Raw genomic sequence first — 15,114 nt, 5'->3', positions numbered from 1 at the left:
ATGGCCACAGTCTAACCAGGGTGGATGGGTTTCAGTAATTGTCCCCTCAGTTTTTATTTTGCTGTCAGCTATTTGCTTTGCATAAAGCACACAGCTGTCACGACACTTTGCAGGAGCAACCTCTGTCAGTGTTGGTTGAATGAGGCTGCAAATCAGGTTGAGATTTTCTTTGTTTGGTCTGATCTACATTGTCTAGGAAGAAAAATAGGAATTGTAAGACTTATTCAGCTTTGATTTGGGGATGTACAGTTAGTGGTGCTGATGGACAGACCAGAAAGCCGTCAATTACTTATACATTTTTTTCATCTATTCAGATTTGTCTGAAAGTATGGAGACCATCTGCCTTATTCCGGCCATCAGCAGCACTACTAAGAAAACAAATCAGAAATGGAATCATAATTCTTTTCTCATGCCAAGTTTGCCAGAGGCATCCCGTGTCATTTTGAACAGTCTGGACACATGCAAAATGAATGACTAATGCTCACAGTACAGGTTTTATTCCATTAGATTATGTCATCTGTAGTCTCAGTAGTTTCCCTGGAGGACTTGTTCACTTCTTTATATTTAAAGGGTATTTCTGCATAAATGAACATTTGTTACTTTACAGGTAAGAAAAGGAAAGCATTAACAAGAATGACAAATGGGAACAGTTATTTCCTTTAAATAATTAATCCCTTTTGCTGGTATCTCTGACAGAGACCTACTAAAGAGCCATTGCACGGAGTTAGGGTATACTAATATGTTAGGCAAGACTCCCAAGAAACCTTTCAGACTTTTTCTGTGATTTTATGCACAGATCAGTTTCTTCTGGGCTGTTTTCAAACACACAAGATGTACTGTTCTGAGCTGTGTGCAGGAAGGGAGACACAGCTGTCAGGGGCCAGGGGTTGCCTTTTAATTTAATCTTTCTTGCTCTAATTCACTGAAGTATGCTGTTTATGTTTGCATGGATGGGGGAATAACCTCATTTGTGTTCTGACAGTCGCTGCGCTGCCTTTCTGGAGGGGGTGATTGCCTCTTGGTAGAGAGGCACCAGGGTTAGCAAGTAACTACATTTTAAAAGTTGCTTTTTTATATTTAAAATAATCAACATACATGAAGACAAAGCAGGCACCAGAGAGGCAGTCAGACATCCTTAACTCTACTCTGTGATAACAATAATCACAAAATTGTGATGAGTGCATGGCTGGATTTCTTAGATCAGTGCCTTGATTGTCAGTTTCCCAGTTTATACTGCCTGAGCTTTGGATAATTACAGTAGTCCCTTAATGTATTTTACCCGTGAATTATTGACAAGTGCTTTCAACCTTAAATCCACGTAAGAATAGAATGGATTTCTGAAGTGACCATTATTCTGTCTTGTGTGTCTCTTCCATTACTCTCTAGACACTATATTATATTTGTGTATTTACATTTATATGTGAAGGAAGTGTTTGAAAAACCCCTTGGCTATGGACATGCGGCTAAGTATCTGATTAAATATCTTCATATGATTGTTATCTTCTCTCTTCCTCCATTTCTTTTTGCTTATTCATTGTATCAAAACTAAATTTGACTTGCTCTCTTTTTTACATATTTAATGTGATACACCAGACATGCAATAGTAGGAAGTACAAAAATAAACTTGACACTTTTTATTTAGAGACAGATTTGATAAAAACACAATTGTCACACAATTCTGGCTCACAAAGGCAGGATGATTCCTCCTGCAGCCATAGGTTTGATGATTTAGTTGAGTTTTATAAGAGTTCTGGTTACTCCTAATTTTTACAAGACCTATATTGGCTTTAATACATTTCTAATCCTATTCAGAGGTACGGGAAAAAGTTTTAAGTACCTAAGTTTGGGTCTCTCTGAATCATTTCTTGGACAAGTCCTCCTGCTTTGGGGCATCAGGAGTTTAAAAAGATTTTACTGCTAGATATTTACAGTTAAATATGAGAACAACACCAATATTTTTGGTGTGTTGACCTGTGCTGTCCTGTGACTTTTAGAAATCACTGCATCAGCAAAGTGTACTCCACTGAGTCCCAGGTAAGAGCATTTCCCTCCTTTTCTCCACAGGTTTGCAAGATGCACCTTGCCTGACCAAGCAGAGCCTTGAAGGCCTGGTTGCTGGTCCCTACAGCCAGGAGTGCACTGGGAGCCAACACCACTTCAGCAGACACCCTTTCTAGAAGGACCTTTGCAGAAAATGGTCCTGATAGAATTAACCATGTTCTATATTTTCAACCTGAGAAGAATCTGGATTTAGACCTGAGATCACCAAATGGGTAAAACGTCATGCTCAGAAGCATGTGAATACATTTACAAAGTGGTTAATCTCCATGCCAGCTGAGCTGTTTGCTGGGAATCCTCTGACAGAGGCCTGAGGGACATCATGCCTCATGTTTATGCTCCTTCATGAATTGTTTTCCTCACTGTAAATGTGAGATTATGTAAACCTCTGCCATTAATGACTGATTGTGCCTCCATTGGGAATGCTTTTAAGGGTACACAATGTACCCTTTTCCAGAGTTACCTATAATGAGTGATACTTGGAAAGGGAAAGAACATTTTCTTACATCAGTTTCAGCCACTGCAAATGATTGCTCAGGGTTGTTGCCTGCTAATTCACTCTTTTCCTTCCCTCCTTCCTTCCCTCCCTCTCTCCTTCCCCCCCAGACCCAAATCATTTAAATTGCTGTGCTAGTGACTGAGCCATTTGGATGACTACTCAATCTGTTTCTATCTTCCCCCGCCCCAGGCAGCGTTAGGATCTGGATTTAGGCCTATGTTCCTTAAATGGATAAAAATCTGCACACTCAGCAACAGGCAAAAATGCATTTATAAATGGGTTAATCTCTTTGCCAGCTGAGTTTATTTTCAGGGAATCTCAGCCCTTTCCACTCTCCTGGATTTCAATATACACAAGCTCATGTAAATCTAGCAATATAAATCAGGTCAGCTCTGAGATTAGAGGTGTGGAAGCGAGACAAAGAGAACATAATCAGTTCCTGCATGCTGCTGTGATGCTAATGACACAGTTACAAGAAGTAACTTTAATCCTGAATGTCCTATGTGTTCTGCAAAAATGTGTTGAGTCGACCTGCCAGGATTTAAGATAAATCCACTGAAATGAAGTGAACCATGGCCTTTGCCTTTTTTTAATTTTTTTTTTTTTTTTTTTTTTAAGTGGCAGATGTGAGTTGTTGCTATGTTTTTTTTCTTAAGCCCAAACTCATTCAAATGCTGATTTAAAGAAGCTAAAACTGTTTTAACTTTCTGGCTACATAGCAGATAGTCTGGATGTACGAAACGATACAAAACTATATCCAGAATATATTTTAGAAAATAGAAAAAAAACATTATAGCAGTAAAGAATGAAAGCTAAAGTAAACCCATAATATTTCTGCAGTATGATCAGCACCACACAGGATCTGACCTCATTTGCCTGCAGCAATTGTAATTCAGCACATGCAAAATTTTAAGCAAGCTAGCTGAGCAGTTCCATACTGTAATTATTACAAACATTAATAATTAATATTCCGACGACGGTAAGTATTCTTGGTAAAAAGGTTTACTTTTAAGTATTTCTCAAGATGCTTTATTATGTAAGTGCAGGAATCCCAGATTGATACTTCTAATTAAATTAGAGGTTTCTTCTGAGGTGAGCATGTTAGATAACAGGGACAGAAAGCAGTGTGGCCAACACAAATCTTTGAACTTATTTTTAACCTCTTCATCATACTTCGTCCATCTTTCTTCAAATAGATCTGCTACTAATAGTAACAGTGATGAATTCCAAGTCGCAACTCCTACTGCTTTGGGGACTCATTAATGTTCTTGTAGGTTCACTTTGGGTCAGACTGTCATCTAGTTTACATGGAAAGCCCATCTTCTTAACACTGATAGAGGATTTGGCTTGAAAATCATGAAGGCATAGCTACCAGGACTAGGATTTAAACAAATACAATAGACAGCACAACACAAGTAACAAGCTCCCACTAGGTACTCGAACCTTAATTGTTACTACCAAAAGTTTCATCTGGTGCTTCTGCACTTTTGCACTTCAATTAAGAATTAATTTGTGGGTTTTATTAACAATGTTTTACTCACTTAATGTAACAATGTAGTGTAAAATTGTGCTGATGGTGGTTCTGGTGTTTATGGAGTTTATGGCTTTGGGTAATAATAAGAATAACAGAGAATCAACCTGATGTTTGGCTGAAACAGGTAAATTAAATAAATTACTTCTTAATGAAAATAAAATAAAAAAAAAGTGGGGGGAAGGGAGTGGGGAATGGAAGAATGATTGGCAAGAGAACATTTCAAGAATTAACTCCTTTTATTTAACAGGAGATTTCAGAAGGGGATCAAGAGTACACACAGCTCCCAGGGGCCTGCCTGCCTCAGGCTCTGGCCTTCTACAGAAAGGGGAAAAAATGGCTGAGGAGAGCCATTTTTTGAAGAAAAAATGTCTGGGGCCAGTTCTTGAAGAAAAAATGTCTGGGGAGAGCTATGGGGGCTGCTCATGGATGTACAAAATAATACAAAAACGATGGCCAGAATATATTTTAGAAAATAGAAAAAAAAATCATTATAGCAGTGAACAATGAAAGCTAAAGTTCATTTGCCATCTTGCACAATGTGCCGTAAGTGATCCTTCTTGTCTGGGGAGTTGGGCTAGGTGATCTTCAGAGGTCCCTTCCAACCTCAGCCATTCTGTGATTCTGTGATTTAATTCATTGCTGTTAGGTGAGAGCTGTGCTTTTGGGTTGAGCCCATGTTACTGGAGGGGTAGCAGTCACTGTGGCCCCAACCAGGCAGGAGGGCAGGAGGGCGTAGGGCCAGGATGCACCTGTGGGGCTGGGGGGGTCAGGAGCTATGGAGAGAAGGTGAACTGTGGGCCAGGCCCCTGTAGTGTAAAGGCAGAGAGCTGGGATACAAAAGTAATACTGGGGGGGGGGGGGGGGAGGTTAACTTTAAGAAGGGGTTGAGAAAGCCAAGGGAGGGTTGCAGATATTAAGAGAGGACACCATAATCAGGAGGTCAGCAGAGGAGAAAGGAACTGTTGAAAGATGTAGGTTGGGGGAGCAAAATAATTAAAATGCTTTTTAGGTTGATGTGTGCTTTTAGTACTGGCATAAAAGTCAAGTTGTTTAAAGAGGAAGGCCAGTGTCCTATATCCATTATACAGGAGGAAAGGCGATGTCAAAAGAGCTGGAGTAGAGTTGCCTTCTTCAGTCTGTAAATTAGATGTGCAATACAGGCATCTTGATGCAAACGCAAATGCACTGGAAAGTTCTGACTTGCAGCTCTTCTCTCTTCACACTTGGTGAGGATGAAGCACTCTTCATGGAGAGAATCTGCACTGGTTCTGCAGGATGAAAGCAATGGAGAGGATTGTGGAATCTCTCGTGGAGATACACAGCCCATTTACTTGATAGAACTCTGTGTCCCTTAAACTGTCTGAGCAGGAAGGTTTGGGCAAAAACAGGATGAGGAGCACAGTGACAAGGCACACAGATCAACATCCTCTAGCCTTTTCAGTAGAAATACCAGAAAAACTTCTGGACAAATAATTTACAAACTGAGAATGCATTTGGGCATAATGAATATCACGCATTTTTTTCAGAATGTAGAAAAATGATCATGGGTAGAGAAAGGAGGACAAATTAAGCGGAGTTTAGCTTTAATTTAAAAAGCAACTGAAATAAACACACTTCTGATTTAGGAAGGTTGACACTTGGTTTGCTTAAGAACAGAAATCTTTTTTATTTGTTTGTTCTATATGAAATAGAAAGTCTGTACTTGAAGTTTGGCAAGCATTATTTCTTCTGAGTTCTAAACCAATTACACAGATTTTGAAGAAGAAAAGCAGATCTAGGATCTCAGACAGGTCTACAGAACCTGTTCAAAAAAGGATTCTTCCAGGTCCAGAAAGGATTTATGCATAGAACCATCACAGAATGGTTTGTGACATGTTGGATCATCTGGTTTGCCCCACCATGGGCAGGGACACCTTCCACCAGACCAGATTGCCCAAAGCCCCATCCAGCCTGTCCTTGAACACATGCAGGGATGGGGAATCCACATCTGCCCTCTTTTAATTTAAACCCATTGCCCCTTGTCCTATCATGGCCTGTCTGTTTAAAAAGTCACTCTCCAGAAGTTAGATAACAAAACCAGTTTACTTTTATGAGGTTAAAATACAAATATTTTATTCCTTGCCATATATTTTATACCAGAAATTGGTTCTTCCATAAAAATATGACCATTTATTTTATGTAGGCTTTCAGTCCAGCCTCAAGAGTGAAGATACCTGAGTTTTATCTTACTTTCAACAGTTTTATTACAAAGACCCCATTGGCTATAGAAGCATCCAATAGTCAAATGTTTCTTTATGCTCATAAATATGTTTGTAAAAACCTATTTCATAGCTTGCAAAACAAGAAACAGTTATCAAAATAAATAAAAAAAAAAAAACATACAAAAGAAACAAACAAGCAAACAAAAATCTCTTGGGAAGACATTTCCTTTCTCTTTAGCCTGTAAGTTATTGTCTGCAAGTTTCTTAAAATTAAATTCAACTTCAAAAACAATGATAATTATATGATTTCATATTTATCTTACAGTTGTTCTCAAAAATCCACTTAGCTAAGTTTATGGTTTTTTTTTTCTTCTTTTTTTTTTTTTCTTTTCTTCATATTTTCACTGAGGTTGTGCATGGTAGCCAGGAGCTGCAAAGCCTTGCACACAAACACTAGGTTTAATGTTTGTCATCTTGTATAAATGGATTCAGCTTGGGTCCTGAATCAGCAGAGCTGTTAAGCACACACTGAATTCCCAAAATATGTTACAATGCTTCATTGAGTAGAGGCAAAACTTTTTAGTAGAAACAAAAAGTGACAAGTGGGACCTTATCTGTCAACCTGTTCTAGGCAGTGTCTGATTCTGGACACTTCTGACCATTCCCTGAAACACCAATGTTATCTGCTGCATAACATGTTTAATTTGTGTCTGAAATTCTCAATAACTTTGTGTTCTTATGTGCACACTCATGATGACACTCAGTGTCAGGTCACAGTGATTTAAATTTAGGTACCTATAAGTACGTAGTGACGTGTGAACTAGGTGTCTACACTTTGTTGTATTCAATGGAAACCTAATCAATGCAGCTGAAGGACAGTGCTCACTCCTGTGAGCTCTTCAAATCACCCTTAATCGGCAAACAACATGAGGAGCTCCAAACTCTATCACGTTTGCCTAATGGAGAAATCTAATATCCTTTGTGTGTCCTGCCTTATCTCCTACTACAGTTTGGACAGGCCTGGATCTCCTTGTGCCATGTCTGCCATGCAACCCTCCCAGGTGTCCTGTGACATGCCTGATGACATCTATTTTATGTCAAGTATTTTATCTTTGGTAGACTACAAAAGGAACTTCTACACTTATAATATATGTAGACACCTGTTTAGACACTAAAATGTCTGTAGGATAGAGTATCAACTTTTTAAATTTTGTTGTTGGTGTTGTTGTACTCTCATGCTGTCCATGTAAAATCTATCCAGAAATGTATATATCATTTGATGTTGAAAAAAAAAAAAAGTAAAAACTGAATGTTTTCATGTTTATAAGTCTGTCTGCATTTAAATAAAAATGACTTAGAGCTTACTAATGCATTGCTATGTCAGACAAAGTACTATGCTACACCATGCTGCCTCCTTGAGCCATGCTAAAGTCTTATTCTTTGCCTGTCCATATATTTCTCTTTTAGTCTGGGGCAACACCTTGCAAGCGTGGCCACCCTTTTTTCTAGAGTTCAGAGCTAACTCAGGTATTTTTCTGCATAAGAAAGATTATGAGAAGAAGAGAGTACGAAGCTGTGCCATTGTGCCAAAGCCAGGCTGAAAGAATCAGTTCATTGCTCCGTGGTCCGTGATGCAGAGACTGCGCACTGCAGGAGATGGATGTCCTCCTGCATACCTGCTAGGTAACTTCTGGCATGGCTGGCAGAGCAATGGGATGGACCTTGTTGGAAGGATGGATGAGGAAGGGGATAGGGTTGAACAGTAGAAATGGAGAATGTGAATGACGAAGGAAGGAAGGAAGGAAGGAAGGAAGGAAGGAAGGAAGGAAGGAAGGAAGGAAGGAAGGAAGAGAGAGAGAGAGAGAAGGAGGGAGGGAGGGAGGGAAAGAAAGAAAAAGAAAGAAAGAAAGAAAGAAAGAAAGAAAGAAAGAAAGAAAGAAAGAAAGAAAGAAAGAAAGAAAGAAAGAAAGAAAGAAAGAAAGAAAGAGAGAAAGAAAGAAAGAGAGAAAGAAAATGGACAAATGTAAATAATGTCCTGGCTCAACACCTGATTATATGAACTTTCTGCCTATAACTGGGCAATAAAGGTGTCCAATAAATGAGATAGCAGACTTTGTTGCTATGTAGTATCTGCTCCAGTCTTATCCAGCCAGTGGAGCTACATCTCTGTAACCTCATTTTTGGGGACAAAACACAGTGTTTATGCCAGCAATATCACAAAGGATTTTAGCGCTGAAACTGGCAACTCAATGAAGTGCTGAAGGCCTTAATATGGAAATCTTCTGTCTTTCTGTATCTACAGTTCTTATTTTGCATTTTGAGGTTTGAAAATTCATTAAACTATTCCTTATTTATTTGAGTCATTCTTCAATTTCATTCCTGCCCTCTGGTTTTGATTAGTAGTTATTTAGTAGTAGCACCAATAACGGGAAAATGACTATTTTGTCCTGGAAAATTTTAGAAGTTCTAATAACTGTTGTTTTTTCTACAGCTGAATGTGAACATACAAAATGAAATTTGAAACAATGTTACCCCTTTAAAACCTACTTCTCCTGAATATTTTTTAATTATTATTTTTTTAATTTTCATTTTGACTGCAAGCTACTATGTTTCCTCAATAGTTTACTTTAATAAAGCTGATATTACTTTATGTTTAGTAAAAGATAAAGCTGATCTTTTCACTGCATGAGCAATCTACGCTGGAGAAATAACTGAAGCTATAATGGTGAAATATGCCAGAAAGAAGAGTAAATTGGATAACCCAAACATCTGCTTTTGTTCACAAACACAATATAGAAATCCATAAACCCATCCAGGGAAAACACAGACTGCTATGTATTTAAATTCAAATTAACTACCTGTAGAAGAAGATGTCTACTTTTTCTTCTTCTTCTTTTTTTTTTTTTTTAATTGGAATGGTTGGGTTTCAAGGTTCTTAACAATGAGGTTCAGTACATATATTTCAGGTGAAACCATGGAAACAGCAGGAGCCATTTTACTCAAAATAGAAATACCACGAATGACCTTGACATTTAAAAGCTGATGCTGCACACTGTCATTTAGATTGTGAATGATGGGTGTATTATCAAGTCCTCTGTTTCAAAACTGTTCTTGGTCTTCCAGTAAAGAATATTTGAAACCTTGAGGACTCTTCTCATCCTTCTTTCTAATGGACGCAAGGTAGGAAAATTGGAAATATCCAAGAGGACCTGAAAAACTGTAAATGACAGCACTGGAGCTTGAGAGAGTGGCACTCAGTGAGATTCATTTGCACTTGAAGACTGAAGCTTGAATTCTATGTGAAGACCCATCATGCAAAACTTCTCCACTCAAGTAGCCATGTGTGAATGGCTTTTTGCTGTCCATGTGAAGACAGATTTTCTGTCTATCTTGCTGTTTCATTTTAAAGGATTTTAAAGGTTATTTTTCTTTTCTTTTCTTTCTTTCTCTCTCTCTTTTTCTTTCCTTCCTTCCTTCCTTCCTTCCTTCCTTCCTTCCTTCCTTCCTTCCTTCCTTCCTTCCTTCCTTCCTTCCTTCCTTCCTTCCTTCCTTCCTTCCTTCCTTCCTTCCTTCCTTCCTTCCTTCCCTTTCTTCATTTTTTCCTTTTTTCCCTTTTTCCCTTTTTTTTTTTTTTTTTTTTTTAAAGCAAATTCACTCTTTACTTTGCATAAGAATGCAGAAAAAAAGCTCTGGGAACCCTACCATGTGTTGTGCATGTTTTTAAACTTATTCACAGAATAACTTGCCTTCAGTAAAGAAAGACAAACCAGCAGAGACATGAACCCTGCTGCTTCCCTCCCTTGCACCTGGGGAGGGGTCTTAAAGAAGACTGAACCTTACGTCTTCTCCAAGTATTCAGGATCCCATAGAGAGAGAGTCAAAAGCACTCTCAAGGAGGTTTCAGGTGCAAGTAGGTTCTTTGTTTCTCAGAAGACAAAAAATGGTTTGCAGGAGTCAACAGCCTGGAGAATAAGTGACTGACAATGGAAATGCTACCATTGACTTTTATGGGACTGGGGTTTTACTCTTTGGCTTTGGCTGGCATTTTATCTCTTGGGTGTAGCTAACACTTAAAAGCCCCTCTTTGAAACCACCACCGCCCATATCCACTAATTCGCAGAACACAAACCAGTCCATGTCAGCAGGCATTTCTGCTTAACCACCAGGCAGTAACTTAGCTAGCACTGGGCACCATAAAAGGCCAGAGCTGAAATGCCTCCTGCAGCTCGGTTTGCCTTCTCCAGTGGTTTTATACAAGCTCTCACCCTTTCCTTCAGTCTTCTGTTCAATTCCTCTCCTTTATTTATAAAACGTTTGACTGTAGTCCATGTGCATGTATGTGTGTGTGCCTGTGGGCATGTGTGGGTGCACATCTGTAATAATAGTTTTCCCTCCTTATCTCTTTTGCTATGTTGAGTTACACTTGTACTTCAAAATAGGATTTTTAATACTTAAAAAAGCCTACTACCACTGCCCTTGAAGCTTTGCCTACTTTGCCTTGCCCTTGTGCTGAGAGCAGCTCTTCCTTTAGGTGATGGATGGGAAGCCTGTTTTATGACATTTCAGATCCAGCACTCTCATGGCACGAAAGGGAAGATAATAGCTGCAGGGACAACAGTGACAGACTAAAAACATCTGAGTGAAAGTATGCCTTGTGAATATCATTCTAGGCAGGGTTTTCTTTTAAAATTACTTAGGATTAATTCCATATAGCTATTTTCTATGTAAAATAATTTAACTCCATTCATTATGGGTTAATAATGCATGTTAAAAGTGGATGTGCAGCAGTGTTTCTTGTATAAATGCAACCTCTGTCCCTGTGGACCAGAAGGGTTTCAGAGTAGTAACAAAGACAATCAGAAATTCAAGGTTTGCTCCTGCTCGCAAGGGGAATAACAGTCCTAGCAATGCCGTATATGACTTCTAGCTTACCGTGAGAGCCTTAAGGTCACTCTCAGCAGTGTGTCCTTGAGCATCACATAGCACTCTTGTCTTAATGATCCCTACTGACGTCTAGTAATAAGGCAAGAATTAATATAAAGTGGTTTTTTTGTTTGTTTTGTTTGTTTTGTTTTCCATACCACTCCCTCCCCCCAAATGGAAAAAAATCTATCTGGGTAAAGTGGGCTATAGTGCATGACTTTGGCAGAGCTGAATTGTGCTCTGGGGCACCCTTGGATCAAAAGCCTTCATATACAGCTGAGAACCTAATGTTCTTGCAGGTTAGATTACTGGTCACAGAAATAATAGACCAAATAATATTTACATAATATCTCAGCCAGGATCCAGATGTCAACTGGGGTGAGTGGAGAAAGGGAGCAGATGGAGCCTCCCAATGCAGCAGAGTAGAAACTGCATTTGCAGAAGAGGGACCTGTTGTCCCTCAGCCCCTCTGCATCTCCTGACAATGTCTAACTCTGTTCTAGCCAGTATTTCTAATGAACATGTCCCATCTTCTTGCTACGATTTAACCTGCTACCTATGACTAACGTGGGAATAGGCCTTCTCCAAAATGTCATGACAATATGTATCTTACACTTATCTGTGACCCTAGGTTGAACAGCGGTACAGAGATGATTTGCTTCTGTGATACAGAATATTATTATTCGAGGAAACACTAGGACATTTATGTTCCTCTTCTTGAAAGCAACAAGGTTGCTGGATCCCATCTGGAGGAGGCAGCAGGAGAGCCTGCAGTAGGAGACTGAGGGCAGGAAAATATCTGGAGCAGAAATGAATCTGGCTTGCCTTTTCCCACTTTTCCCCCTCTCACTTCAGCTTCAGTGCAAAAAGTTTCCCCAGTCCCTAACTAACCTTTAGTATCAGATTAAAGTTAGTGCTCATTACACATGAAACCATGTGGAACAGAAAAAGAACTCTAAATTGTGTTACTTTCACCCTTACCAGTGCAGTGCAGCATAAATCCTGGATTTCCTAAACCCAGAGGAACTGCTTTGGCCTATAACTCAGTTGAGATTTTGGGCCACAGAGATTAGAGCTCAGTGAAATAGTGGGGTGGTCTTTAACACAAGTTGGGAGGCAGCAGTAGTCTGAATTTCCCATTGGATTTCATATATAAGCCTCCATGGCTGCTTTGTCTGAAAGCTTTCTGGGGTCAGCAGCTGCAGGAGGCTACTGCTTTCTGAAATAAGCTTCCAGAGTGGCCACATTAAAAACATATTTTCAAGGATAAAAGGTGAATAATGTTTCAGCATATGGTTCCTCTTAGAGCATTTCCTTTGGCTCTTTTTTCAGCCTTATAATAATAAATATAAAACTTCAGGATAATTTTGCATGCATTCTTCTAAGAGATCTGCAAGTTTTATTTGCACAGAGACCCTAAGGCTGTAAAATATGCCCTGTTGGGCAAAATATTCTTCCTATAAAAACAACAAAATCCTGCTTACATATCTGGCCTAAATCTGTTTTAAACATTGGTGCATATTTACCAGATGCTTTCCTGGATACTTTTTGTATCTCTGCTTCTTATGCTGTATCGCTTCAGACCAATAATTGTCAATAGCCCACTACATACTTTTCTGGTTTTCATATTCTAAGCAGAGAATTTGTTTTAAGTGCAGGAGATGTACAGTTGCCCCAGGGCTTTGAACTGGCTTTGTCATTCCAGATGTAGGGACTAAAAGTCTTACGGATTTATCTCAAGCTATAAGTTTCCTTGTTTCAGCAGTTTTCTCCCTTTTCGGGTCTACTAAAAGGGGAGGAAGCTAACTTCTGTACTGGCTGCTGAAGAACATTTTTAATATTCCCAAATTTACTGGGCTGAAGATACTAAATCCCATTCTAGATGGTAATGCATTTCATATGATCCTATTCTCATCACTCCTTTCAACAAGTCTTGTGTTATTCTTATTTTTGCTACCTTTGTCTGTATTCATCAGCATTCAGTTCCTTTATTGCTACTCAGAAATTCAACTTGTTCATGCTTTTTTTAAAGGCATTGGTTCTGAATGGTGTGTGTCTTCCCTAGATGAATGCTATTTCCCTTGGTGTCAAGGCACAGGTGCTGATTCCAGGTGGCATATTCCTGACTCACTGCTGAGGCGACTGGTTGGGATCACACCTTGGAGAACCAGCTCAGAGACCAGCACAGTCCACAAAGATATATTAGATGTACTTGTAAACACCCTGTGGATTAACTTAGATGTTGGCAGTGGAATCGATTTCTTTCTTGCTCTCTGTTTAATGGCACATTATAGATTTTGTGGCTTTTTGGTCATTTGCTCTAAAACCCCTAAGTTTTTAACAAGATGAGTTCTGCAGTTGGTGATGTTTGTGGTCAAGGAGAGCCATGGCCCACACCAGACTAAAAGGCTGGCATGTCATGTCGTGGTAACAAGGAGCAAGGGATGTTGACACAGGAGTTCCCAGACATTTTTATGTTCTTGACTTTTATGTACTGACTTTTGGAGAGGATATTTTTACTTAGTGGCGTTCTTCCATGTTTCTTCTATTGTGGTGCTGTTATTTTGTGGTTTTGCCAGTACAATTCCCCTGAGAGAAGCTAGTGATCAGGTGGGAGACAAAAGCAATGAGGAAATGTTCTATTTTAATACAGAATTTTGAATGTGGATATGGGCAAAGAATTCAAATGGATTCAAACTTTTGTTTTGAAGTATTTTGACTTTGTCACTTAACATTTAAAACCAGTACACTTAAAGGCATGTAAGTGTAGAAAGGGGAATAATGTTTAAGGATGGTTAAGGTCATAATGTATATATTAACTGAGTATAAATACATTAGCTTATACATGAATACAGAATTTGTGCCAAAAGGCTGCTGAAAGGTGACATTGAAATAAAGCAGCAGATGCTGAGAGGCAAGATCTCTGTGAATGAGAGTGAGAGGAAAATGTGCTTCAGTCTTTGTTCCTGGCTTTGATCTTGGGTTCAAACAATGTTTCCACAGTTTCAGACCAATGTTTGTACCCTTTTAAAAGTAGAGTGTAGTAGAGAGACTGTGACTTTTGGGAAAAATGTGAACATAAAGAGTGAAATAGCATAGAAAGGCACAACATTACTCTCATCTTCCTCTCCCATTTATATCGTGTATCTCATGCCTCTTTGATGTCTGATACTGCTGTGGCAGTAGGGAACAAAAAAGGAAAAAAAGAAAAAAAGAAGGAAAAAAAAGAAAAGGCAAAAAAAAAGGCTTAAAACCAGAGGTTTAGATCTTTTTAGGAAATAATTCTAAGCACTAAATATGCCTTTACTTTCAAGGGAGACACCATAGCTCATTTTATTAGTGCTCGGCTACCACAGCCCTGTGTATATTTCTATCAAAGTATACTGGTGTTTAATAATGTGGTTTATCTTACTTGAAAATGAGTGGGGAAAATAAAATCTTTAGTGGTCAGCTGGTGGATTGTATGCCTTTAGATATTTCTCACTCAGGGCTAGAGCAGCACTGCACTGCAGGATGAGCTATGACTTGGAGCTGCCCACAGCCTCAGCATGCTGTCTGCTCTAGTGTGGGCTCCTTCCCGGCCCCAAGCAGAGGGAAGACGTCTGAGGAAAGTCCTCTCCTCTCAGGCCTGGGAGACTGCTGTTACAAAGGCCCTTTCCTTATTCTGAAATCTTCCAGCATCCCCCTGCCCTTTCCCTCTGTCCCACCACACAAATTCCTAGCACGGTCAGACATGTTGCAGCACTGGGAATTAGAGCCCTTCTCTCCTTGTTCGTCACTTATCATTTATCAATATGATCTCCAGAGGCTAATGGTATGTAAAAAAAAATAAAAATAAAAAAAATGTGTTTAGTTTCTCTTTGTTTCTTCTACACAGTCCCTTCTATCTTTTTTTTTTT

Source organism: Anas acuta, chromosome 2 (assembly GCF_963932015.1).
Source record: "Anas acuta chromosome 2, bAnaAcu1.1, whole genome shotgun sequence".
Classification (NCBI taxonomy): domain Eukaryota; kingdom Metazoa; phylum Chordata; class Aves; order Anseriformes; family Anatidae; genus Anas; species Anas acuta.
This window is presented reverse-complemented; position numbering follows the sequence as displayed.